Source organism: Octopus bimaculoides, chromosome 11, assembly GCF_046866305.1.
Source record: "Octopus bimaculoides isolate indiv1 chromosome 11, ASM4686630v1, whole genome shotgun sequence".
NCBI lineage: Eukaryota > Metazoa > Mollusca > Cephalopoda > Octopoda > Octopodidae > Octopus > Octopus bimaculoides.
In genome coordinates, this window is record NC_142938.1 from 18,027,410 (window position 1) to 18,040,322 (window position 12,913).

Sequence of the window (12,913 nt, forward strand, 5' to 3'; positions counted from 1 at the left end):
AAAATAAAATTTAAAAAAAGAGAGGGTACATATTCAACACGTCTGACCAAATATCTTTCTCTTTTCAACCCTACATGACCTCTGTTTGTTCACCAATTACTTTACAGAATGCCGGTTGCTTCCACTTGCAAAACAATAGTTAAGTTAGTATTAACAAATTTAATTTAGTGCTCATTAAAAAGGTAATTAAGAATAATTATGTGACAATGAAAAGACAATGTTAGTCAATATCAAATATTATTTTAGTTACTTAATTATTTCAGCAAGTATGGGGGACAACTCCAAGTATTTTCCTATGTTAACAGACATATTAATTAAAATAATATAAGTAAATAACTAATATTGTCTTTTCCTCACTATATAATTATTTGTAATTAGCTCTTTTTTAATGTTCACAACATGACATATGTTAACACTAACTGAACTATTGTTTTTCATATTGATGGCGTTTCTGAGCAATTAATTCTCTAAAATATGCTAATTGTCTCTGCTAACTAGTGTACACCTACTTCATGATACTCTAATCATTATTTGAGAATGTACAGAAATTATAAAAGCAGTACATTGGCACAATCATTAGAGCATCAATCCAAGTGCCTTGTAGTATTTCTTTTGGCCTTTTACATTCTAACTTCAAATCCTGCTATAATTCACTTTACTTTTCATCCTTTCAGAGTCGATAAAATAAAGCACCAATCAAGTACTACATTTGATGATATCCACTACACAAAGGCTGTACCTTAATGTTAATTTGCTTTCACATTGATACAGCTTCATAGTTGATTTAGTGCACTCAAGGCGGCGAGCTGGCAGAATCGTTAGCACGCCAGGTGAAATGCTAAGCAGTAGTTCATCTGCCGCTACGTTCTAAGTTGACTTTGCCTTTCATCCTTTCAGGGTCGATAAATGAAGTACCAGTTGCATACTGGGGTCAATGTAATCGACTTAATCCCTTCCCACAAATTTGAGGCCTTGTGCTTCCAGTAGAAAGGATTATTATTATTATTATTATTTCCACCGAGGTCGACTTTGCCTTTCATCCTTTCATGGTTAATAAAATAAGTACCAGTTGAACACTGGGTCTATGTAATCAACTAGCCCCCTTCCCCAAAATTGCTGCCCTTGTGGCAAAATTTGAAACCTTTCTTATCATCATCATCATCATTATTTTTACTAAGGTGATGAGCTGGCAGAATCATTAGCGCGCCGGGCGAAATGCTTAGAGGTATTTTGTCTGCTGTTACATTCTGAGTTCAAATTCCGCCGAGGTCGACTTTGCCTTTCATCCTTTCGGGATCGATAAATTAAGTACTAGTTACACACTGGGGTCAATGTAATCGACTTAATCCCTTTGTCTGTCCTTGTTTGTCCCCCTCTATGTTTAGCCCCTTGTGAGCAATAAAGAAATAAAAATTGTTAGCGCGCTGGACAAAATGCTTAGCAGTATTTCACCCGTTGGTATGTTCTGAGTTCAAATTCCACCGAGGTTGACTTTACCTTTCATCCTTTCGGGGTCAATAAAATAAGTACCAGTTAAACATTGGGGTCAATGTAATCGACTTATCCCCTCCTCCAAAATTGCTGCCCATGTGGCAAAATTTGAAATCATTATTTTATTATTATTATTGAGAGAACAGCACACACTATCAAAGATGCTGGGGTACAAATATATGAAACCCCAATATATCTCTCAATACTACCTATATGATAAAGGTACTCTAGGCACATGCATCTATTATTATCATTAAAAAATGGCAAGCTGGCAGAATCACTACCATGCCAGACAAAATAATTGGCTTTACATTCAGAATTAAAATTCTGCCAAAGTTGACTTTGTCTTTCACCCTTTCAGGTTTGATAAACTAATTACTATGTAATCAGTTACCCCCTCCCCAAAATTTCAGTCCTTGTGCCCATTCTAGGAAGGATTTCCAATGAGGTTGACTTTGCCTTTCATCCTTTCAGGGTCGATAAATTAAGTACCAGTGAAACACTGGGGTTGATGTAATCAACTAGTCCCCCCCCCCCAAAAAAAAAATTTCAGACCTTGTGCCTTTAGTAGAAAGGATTATTATTATTATTATTATTATTATTATTATTATTATTATTATTATCTCTCCATCAGGTGGAAAGGGTAGTGCCTATGATCCTTTAAGGGGCCTCTGAAACTGGCCAGGAAAGACTTGATCTGGGCTGAATTCTTACAGCACAGTGGACTTTGCTAAAGCCATTTAAGGACAAAATGGTGTTGTTAAACTGGGAGACAGATTAGATCCACCAACAAAGTAGGTCATGGCAGAATTTGAAACAGCCAGAAAAAAAAAACAAAAAAAAACAGCAAGTGGTATCTTGGCAAACACTAACAATTCCAACAGTCCACTGCACATGACAGATACATCCTCAGAAGGATGAAAAGTTAAGTTGGTCTCAATAGGATTTGAACTTAGAATGTAAGGTGCTAGAATAAATACCACAAAGTATTCTGCTTGATGCACTGATGACTCTGCCAATTCACTGCCATAAATATTCTACAAGAGATGGCTCATATGCCAGAATGTAGCTGCCAGCTGATATGCCAATGACCTGTTTTTGCTTTTCATTGGTTTTAATTCTAGAAGATAAAGTTGTTATGAATATGGCCTACACTGATCCCTTCATTACTGGAGGGATTGGTGTGGATAATGTGTGGATAATGTTCTTCTTAAGAAGTTGTGAGCAAACAGTAGCAGGAAAAAACACAGACAGACGGGGATTTCAAGAAGATTAACATTTTGAGGTGAAAGAACAGAACATAGCGGTAAGCAGGGTGGATGATATGAATGACAAGAGGAGAGATGGACAAGTTAAGAGTATGTGAGTAGCGGTGTCACAGACCCAACAATGTCTGAGGAAGAGAGACCCCAATTGTAGCAGTAGAAAAGTTTGGTAACATAGGTTGTGAGTGTAAGGTGGCAAGCTAGCAGAATCATTAGCAGGTTGGACAAAATGCTTTGAAGTAATTCTTCTGGCCTTTTACACTGAGTTCAAATTCCATCAAGGTCAACTTTGTCTTTCATTCTTTTGAAGTCGATAAAATGAGTACCTGTCAAACAGTGTGGTCAATGTAATTGAATAATGCCTTCCCCTAAAATTTCAGGCCTTGTGCTAATAGTAGAAAGAATACAGGTAGTGAATGTGTTTTTGTGCTGTTGACGGATAGAAAATTGGTAAAGTTCTATTGGAAAATGTTTTTGAGTTCTTGGTTCATGGAGTCAGAGAAGGTTTTGTTTGGGTGTCTATGTTGTATGTGGACAATGCTTAAGTGTGGAACGCTAGAGAGAATGAAGAACGGCATCATCTATGTAAGAGGGGATGTTGTTAGATGTAAGCACAAGTTACACAATATTCAACCATTATGATTATGAGTGTACTCTACTTTGTCATCAACTGCACTGTGGCACATATGCCGGTTGATTCTTTTAGAAACCATTGTGGAACAAGATTTCGCCATCAGTGACCTCAGTTATGTTGATGACCTTGCAATAAATAGTGCTGACCATGTAAATATCTAATCAGCTGCTGAACACATCAGTATGCATGTGTTGTAAATTAACTTGAAAATAATCTCAGCTAAGACTGATATTCTATCAGCGAGCATCTCATTCTCTGAAACAGTTCCTCTCATACTCAATGGCATGATTCTGGAAAAAGTTAATTTAAGTACCTTGGTGCTACCGTCGCTGCCTTTGGCTAAGATCAATACAAGGTAGGTGGATCAACCACATGGTGCATTGGGTCATTTTCAAAGCTGGCTTTGGTTTAGGCAAGAGATCATACCTACCAAGTACTTGGTCACATGATCCTGTTATACGGTTACTGTTTCTAGCAGATTAAACAATCATGCAGAGGATCCCTCAATGCCTTGGTTATCATTTTTACTGAAAACAATTCTGAACAATTACATCAACAGACATATTAGGTTAGCAAATATGAAATTCACTAGGCTAATTATATGGTAGGATACCTGAAGCAAAGAAATCTTTCAGTGCACACATATGTAATAAATAGAGCTATTGGATTCTCCACAACGATGAAAATATGCTTGAGATATAAAAAGCCTAATCTAAAAACACTAGATTGAAGCTCCAGATAAGGAGGAAGTATTTACCACAGACAGATACATGTGTATCTACTCTGCCCAACTACAACATATTAAAAACTATTATAAAATATTTGCTGTCTTTTAGTTTTGTTTCTTTTTTTGTTGTTATTTTCATGTTTCTCAGTCAGTGTTGTTTTTTTTTCCTTTTATGTTTTATTCTCATTTTTAAAAAAAGAAAAATTACATGCTCCGCCTTTCAACATCCTGTTTTGTTTCAAGCTAAAGATTTGTCCTTGGAAAACAAATACTCAATTGATTTCAATTGCTTTCTGTTGCTCACTTTGGTATAAAAAATAATTATTATAATTATCCCAACAAAATGATACTTAAATTATAAGGATATTTCTATGATAATAATAACTTCTTTCATGATGGTGGTGGTAATAATAATAATGATAATAATAATAATAATTAGCTGGACTCATGAAAAATTCACAGAAAACAATAAAGAATGTAAGCATCTGTAAACAGTGTACTGGTGCCATGAGAAATGTTTGTATATTATGACCGTCTGTCTTTACATTCTGAGTTCAAATTCTGCCGAGATCGACTTTGCCTTTCGTCCTTTTGGAGTCGATAAATTAAGTTTCAGTTGTGTACTGGGGTCGATTTAATCAACTGATCCCTCCCCACAAAAAATTCAGGCCTAGAAAAGTATACTGTGACAGTTACAGAATACAGAAAGTTTGAAATTTCCCCAAGGCACCTGATGAAGGCTGGAGGGTACATCAGCCGAAATGTGTTAACAACAAACAAGATGAGGACAAATATCCGTCAAATGTAAATAATGTACAAAATATCTCAGTTACACAAACATAAACAGAATTACTATTTAACCTTAAAATACATTGTATATATTCAAAGAACCTTAATGTACAAATTGAAATGCAAAAGAACGAAATGATAAATGGATTTATGAATGAAAGTTTGGTAATTGCGTTTATTTCCACCACGTGACACTTATTATTGCAAACACGTTTTAACTAACCTAAACTATACACACACACAAAAACATTCATATATATATGTCTCGAGTTGTAGCTGTAATTCAAAGGAGCCATCCTTGTCATATTCTGTGTGAGGCTGAATCTCCCTGAGAACTACGTAAATGTTATGCATGTTTGTGGAGTACTCAGCCATTTGTGAGTTAATTTTATCCTCGTGTGGTAATGAAAAGTGAAACTGACATCCAGTATTTGCTGTGTGTATGCATCTATGTATGAACCTTTCTTTGGATTCATGTATTTACTGTCTCTCACTTTCTCTTAAGTGATGAGGTATTTTTGGAATAATCAAAAAACATGCAGAAAAATGTATAACCAAAACTGCAGGACTTACAAGTATACTGGCACTCCATCAGTTACAACAAGGAGGGTCCCAGTTGATCCGAACAACAGAACAACCTGCTCATAAAATTAACATGCAAGTGACTGAGCATTCGACAGACATGCACGTCCTTAATGTAGTTCTCAGGGAGATTCAGCGTGACACAATGTGACAAAACTGGCCCTTTGAATGACAGGTGCATGAAGACAACTCATTTTTGTCAGCTGAGTGGACTGGAACAACAAGAAATAAAGCGTCTTCCTCAAGGAAACAACATGTGGCCGGGTGGCGTGAGTCAAATACTCTAACCACTAAGCCATGCACCTTCACGTTTTAATATAATGAGTATAATATTTAGAAACAAATAAGAATGACATACAGGAAACAACACTGTTGCACTACACACATTTTATGTAGAGAACTTTCAATACAATAAAAATAACAATACCAAAACAAAACACTGCTTATACCCAAGGCACATGGTGCTGCACTCAGTGGTGCACTGACAGCACACAATAAAAAGGACAACTACTGAATAGTAAATAAATGCATAATGAAAAGTAAGGACAACGCACTTATTTGAACACTATCAAAAAGATAACGTTTGCAGAGAGAATTTCAGCAAGAGGGTGTGCGTGTGTGTGTGCGCATACGCACGCATGCATGCTTTACTATAACGTAAGTCTTCTCAAAATATTACTCCGAAATTCTCATTTCCAATCGCCATAGATTGGAAATAAAATACCTGTAATGTGAAATTCAGCATCTAATAGGAAAATAATATGTACTGAGTGATCTGTTTTCTGTTTTTTTGTTAACACTTATGTACTTGCGTGTGTGTGTGTGTGTGTGTGTATACATACATACATTCATCCTTTAACATCTGTTTTCCATGCTGGCGTGGGTTGGATGGTTTGACCAGAGCTGGTAAGCTGCACCAGGTTTCAGTCTAATTTGGCTTGGTTTCAACAGCTGGATGCCCTTCCTAACACTAACCACTTTACAGTGTGTGCTGGGTGATTTTAATGTGCCACCAGCACAAGTGCTTTTTACATGGCACCAGCACAGGACTCTTGGAGGCCAATCCTCTCCACCAGAGGATCGACCTTAACACTTCTGCTGTGGAGGATGGGTCTTCTTGAGTTCAGCAAGATGTCAGGTCTCTCTGATCACACACACACACATACATATTATTTGATAGTATTTAATAAACACAATATATGTTTTTATGTACTACTATTAGTTTCATATGCTGAGAACATGTCAAACATTGTTTTATAACAAGTCACGTATCCTAGCACAATCATAAAACAATGTTTGGCATGTTCTCAGCACATGAAACTAATAGTAGCGCATAAAAACATTGTGTTTATTAAATAATATTTATCTCTCACCAGATAAAGTGCTTTTTTTGTTGATCTTACCATCACAGAACAGTACACTATGTGTATGTGTGTGTGTGTGTGTGTGTATATATATATATATATATATATATATACTTAAACATGCACATAGACATACACAGGTATGTTGTGTGCATGTGTATTTATATTAACTGGCAGATATGGAACACTTATCAGCTTTTACAAGTTTAATGCATAATTACAAAATAGTTAATACAGATTCTCAGGTTAAGCATGCTACAAGTATTTGCATTAAACTTGCAGAAGCTGATGAAGTGAATTATTCACTGAATTACTACACAGAAACTCATGTCTGCTTTAGTTTTCTCTTTGCCATGCTTCAAAGAAGGTATGGGTCTTCTTCAGTATTGCATGTTGCTAATCATTATGTCCCTCATCATCATTTTGTGTGGCATAGCATCTGAAATCAATCTTCAGCACTCCAGCTCAGATTTTCCTGAGGCACAGTTCACTTTGAGCACTTGGCACTTTTTATTCGGCTGTCATTGTCCGTGTTGACTTTGCCTTTCATCCTTTCGGGGTTGATAAATTAAGTACTAGTCAAGCGCTGGGAAGTCGATGTATTCGACTAGCCCTCACCCCAAATTTCAGGCCTTGTGCCTGTAGTAGAAAGGATTATCTATCTGTGTGTTTACTGTAGTCTTTGAACCTGATGGATTCTGTCAAATCTTCCAACCTATGACAGCATGATACATGGGCATTAAAAGGTGAAAGAGATAATGGTGTGTGTACATATATAAAATGTACATGTGTGTGTGCACACTAACATTCAATATCCAACAGAACATGCTAGCTACATTTTTCCAGTCTTAAGTCCTCTTCATTCAAGGTGCATGGCTAAGTACAATGCAGCACTGCAGTTCTAACACAAGCATCATACAATCTACCCTTCACTCTGAGGGAAAATACCTTTATTGTCAATAGTAATGGTAGCCCTGAACTTTATCCAACCTGTCTATATCATGGCTATTACGCTTTCAGAGTATAATTTTGTCTCCTAGGTAACAAAAGCTGTCAACTAATAGTGAGTCATCTGGGTGTTTAAAAGAATCTATTTTCAGTGTGCTCATAATACATACTGCTCCTGTACATCAATCACATATAAAGCTTACACTCTCTGTTAGTCTGCCTCTGATTCCACAACACCATCCATGTCTTCATAGCTTACATGGAGTACAGCATATAGAGTTTATCCCCATGATTTTCCTGCATAACAAGCAAGCCATTTCCTGAAGATATCAGGGTCATCTTTCTTATTTACTAAAATCTTGAAGCTTCTTGATTTTTGATTTAGCTTTGGTACCCAGAATTTCCTTTCTAATTTCACTATAGATTCGGTTATGAGAACCAGATCATAGGCTTATAGGAGTTCCCATGGAAAGCGTATGTGATGGCCTGTAGGACTATGATCAATAGAAAAGGGTTGGGGAATGAGCTGTGATAGATTCCTCCCTTCAAGCTAAATTTGTCACTGAAATCATTGGTAAGCCTACTTTACTCACTGCATTTTTATATACACTTACTCTTTTACTTGTTTCAGTCATTTGACTGCGGCCATGCTGGAGCACCGCCTTTCAGTCGAGCAAATCAACCCCAGGACTTATTTTTTGTAAGTCTAGTACTTATTCTATCATTCTCTTTTGCCGAACCGCTAAGTTACGGGGACGTAAACACACCAGCATCGGTTGTCAAGCGATGTTAGGGGGACAAGCACAGACACACAAACATACACACACACACACGTATATATACATATACATATATACGACGGGCTTTTTTCAGTTTCCGCCTACCAAATCCACTCACAATGCTTTGGTTGGCCCGAGGCTATAGTAGAAGACACTTGCTCAAGGTGCCATGCAGTGGGACTGAACCCGGAACCATGTGGTTGGTAATCATGCTACTTACCACACAGCCACTCCTGCGCCTTCACAAACCATTCATCTCCATCATCTAATTTCATTAGTGACCACTGAATAACTGAACAAATTACCATAAAAAAAAAAACCTTCTCCAAGTCAACGAATGCTAAGATTAATGGTTTACTCTTAACCAAATATTTTTCCTTCAGGAATACTGCATGTGTGTCTGTATATGAAGTGAAACTGCATCTCATGTAGGTCTACTCCGTCATGGTTCAATTACGCTTTCACTCTCTCCACACACATATAAGAATAAGAATCTTTTAATGTCTATCTTCCATGCTTGCATGACTTAGATGGAATTTATTTGAGCAGATTTTCTACAGCCAGATGTCTTTCATGTTGACAACCTTCAAGCAAATATATTTCTCCATGGCCCCATGACCAGATTTCATGGAAGATTAGAAACAAAGGACACCACTTGTATGATGGTCACACTCATTCACATCCATCATGCAATGTCAAGACAAGGAGACAGAGACACACGCACGCACACCCATGTACATATGTGTATATATACACATATATACACACTTATACGCTATATATAGTAAACGTGCGTGAGAGAGATTATGAAAAACACTACAGAATATAACAATATGTATGTATGTACGTAAGTACGTACATGATTAGGCAAAACAATTATATATTTATGTACAGAGAGAGGCAGACAGAAATACAGAGAAGGGAAGGGAGATAAGGTTGTGTGTGCGTGTGTGTGTGTGTCCTCACTGACTGATATCCTCCCACGACTTCTGTTTTCTCATATAACTCATAACCCCCTTTTAAAATGCATATTTTAAAATATTTTGCAGAAATACGTTTTCGTGAGTGTAGAGTAATATATTGATGTTACGCAAATTTAGATCTGTTAAAAACAAAAAAATGAAAAATGCTGGAGTTACGGATAGTGATAGAAACGAAGTCGGAGAGGGATGGAAATCGATCTAAAACTCTTCCCGAAATAATCCGAAATAATCATTGTTTCTAAATTTTATCAACAAAATTGTAATCTACATTCTTGAAAACGTAATTATTCAAAATGTTGAATAAAAATACGCATTTTTCTTCAGAAAGTTATGGGAGAAACAAAATCTTGAGAGAGGGAACACCAGTCTGTATTTATACGACTTTCGTTTCCTTTTAAATTTCTAAAAAAATACATATTTTAAAATGAAATTTTCTACAGATATCATTCAGATGGCATAGATTACGATTACATTGGAATTTAATGTGGAAAAAATACTGGTGGGCGCGCGCACATCACATATATATCTACAAAATGAAACTTGAAATTTACAAAAAAAATATTTGATGTGTCAATGTGCATGTGTGCACGCTGAACATCCCCCCCCCTTTTTTGCACATTAAATTCCAATATAATTGCAATCACACCAACAGAAAGATATTCGTAGAAAGTTTTCTGAAAGCTATGAGGAAACAAAGTCAGTAGGGTACACCTATGTAGAGCGACAGAGATAGATAGATTGATAGATAGATAAAAGGGTGGTGGATTATAAGAATCGTTGGAGAGTCGGATAAAATGGCTTGCATTATTTCTTCTGGTTGTTACGGTATGGGTTCGAATCGCGCTGAAGTCACACCCTTTAATAAAATAAAATGCCAACCAAATATTGGAGTCAACTTATTCCTACTGTCAAAACTGCTGGCCTTGTGCCTAAATAAGAAATCACGATATATATATATATATATATATCGTGATTTCTTATTTATCGTCGGTAAATCATAAATCCGAAAAATAGAAGCACACACATATATATATATACGCAGAATACTATGTATTTAATTACATATATTACATATTAATACATATAATATATTTATGACAGATATGGATGGAAAAATGATAAAAATATCTAGTATTATATATATATATACATATATATATATATACATATATATATATATATATATATATATATATATATATATATATATATATATATATGCGAAAACAGTGATTCAAGCGTAAATATTATATTTACAAGGCATCTACGTATTGATATTGACAATTACCTGATTATAATGGATCAGCTAGACGAAGAAGAAACATCAAGCGTGATGATATTCCACATATGACATTGGCACCAACGGTAAAGTTGGTGATTCACGTTAAACAGGATGCTTCCTGAAGAAGTCTCGTCACCACAATATCAGTTGTCGTGATTAGATGTAGGTTATAGCTTCAAAGTAAAATGTATGTTGATGTATGTGTGTACGTATATAAATATATATGTGTATATATATATTTATATATGTGTTTTTTGCAAAAAGCTTTAAAGGATGTTAATTTTTTACGGTTTTTTGTCCGTTTTTCGTATTTATTTCACGCCACTACTCTTAGATTTTGGTGGGCGGTGTCACATAAAATGTTTCCCTGTAAGTTTCATTGTCTGCGACTGTACTTGTTTTCATGGTTTAATTTTAACAAAAAAAATTAAACCATGATAAAAGACATACTATATGTGAATACGTTTAATTTTCTTCTAGCTAGCTATAAGCTTAAGCTGATGTTGGAAGAGTGAAATCATATTTAATCTCAAAATTATATATTCAATTTTTCTGCTACACTAAGTGTGACTCTGACTTAATTTTAAGGTATACTTTTCGACTGTACACCGGTTATGGCTAAGAATGAATGTATTTGTGTTTGCGCACTTTTATACATGTGCACGTATGTGTGCGTGTGTATAAGCCCACACACACACATACATATATGTATGAGTAAACGAAGACGAAGAAGAAATAAATTCAATGAGTAACTGGAAATTTATTTACGGATAAGCTTCCGATAAGTACGTTGGAGGCAAATAGACTTACTGTGTGTGTGTATGGTGGGGGTGGAGTAATCGATATGTGTGTAAAAGGTAATGTGCATTGTAATATGTGACATTGGAGTAGGGAAAGGCGAGGTTAGGCATAAAAGTAGTGTAAGGTCGATGGTTCTGGTTCAGAAATCTCGATGCGTTAATGGATTTTCCATTTTATAAACACAAACACACATGCGCTCGCCAAGAAGCACGCTCTCGTAGGTGCGTGATTGAGAAAATGAAATATGTTTACTTACAGAGAAATTTGCTGTTCTCATTCAATGTGCGCTCATGAGATAGGAGTTCCTGAATGAGATTTTAATTTTATTGAGAATGATGGTGCTGTTTAACCTCAACTCGAAACTGAATAGAGCTCCATATCTTTTTTTTTTCTTTGTTTTTAAAGATATCTTGTTTCCAGTACTAGATTTTCCGATATATTTTCCCTTCTTTGAAACAGTAGGGAGACTTGGGAGCGATTGCAGATCGTATGACTGCACTGAGTTGCGATTTACTGTTAGTTCGTAAAACGAATATTTAATAAGTGAAATCTGTTACGCATAGGACATTAATGAAATGAAATTTGTTGTTCAATGTATGAAATGTGTGATCAATTTATTAAATTGATAATTTAGGAAATGAAAACTGCTCTATGAATTCAGGGAGTGAAAAGAATTGTGTGATCATAATATGTTTTTTAAAATGTGTAGCCATAAGAAGTGTGATAAAGGAAGAAAAAGATGATGAAATGTGTCTTAAAGAAATTAAAATCTGTTGTTCATGAACTAAAGTTGTTTTTGTTTTTTTAGTTTATTTTTATTTTTTTCCTTGAAAAGTGTGATCATTAAATATATTCTCAGAAAATGAAGCCTGTTGTGTGAGCCTTAAAATATACTACCCAACATATACGATAATAAAATTAATAGTTTATAAAACATCTGTTGTCTCTGTTCATGATTTGCTGTTTTTTAATTGAATGTTTTCAATATAACAAAAAACAAGTTTCTGTGGTCATCAAATATGTTTATTTAAAACAAAATCTGTTGAGAATTTGGATCATCATCATCATCAGTATCATTTTACGCCTACTTTTTCATGCTTGTATAGGTCAGACGAAATTTGTTGATACAAATTCTCTATGGTCGGGTGCCGTTCATGTCACCAACCCTCACCTGTTTCCAAACAGAGTAATATTTTCCCATAACCAGACATTTTTGACAGAAGACTGGAAACGAATAACCGTCACATGATGTGAAGTCAAGGACACAC

General features: G+C 35.5%; 1 protein-coding gene across 6 annotated transcripts in view; it reads right to left on the reverse strand.

The window, feature by feature from the left end:
* Window positions 1–12,568, reverse strand: part of LOC106867463 (RAC-gamma serine/threonine-protein kinase) — a 126,993-nt gene extending 114,425 nt beyond the window's left edge. Inside the window, exon 1 of one of the 6 annotated variants that reach the window (XM_089359585.1) lies at window positions 10,851–11,525. The gene's annotated coding sequence lies outside the window, so the exon portion shown is untranslated. Of the gene's footprint in view, window positions 1–10,850 lie in introns of all 6 variants that reach the window. The other 5 variants (XM_089359595.1, XM_089359591.1, XM_089359589.1 and 2 more) reach the window with 5 other exon arrangements.
* Window positions 12,569–12,913: the final 345 nt, after the last annotated feature.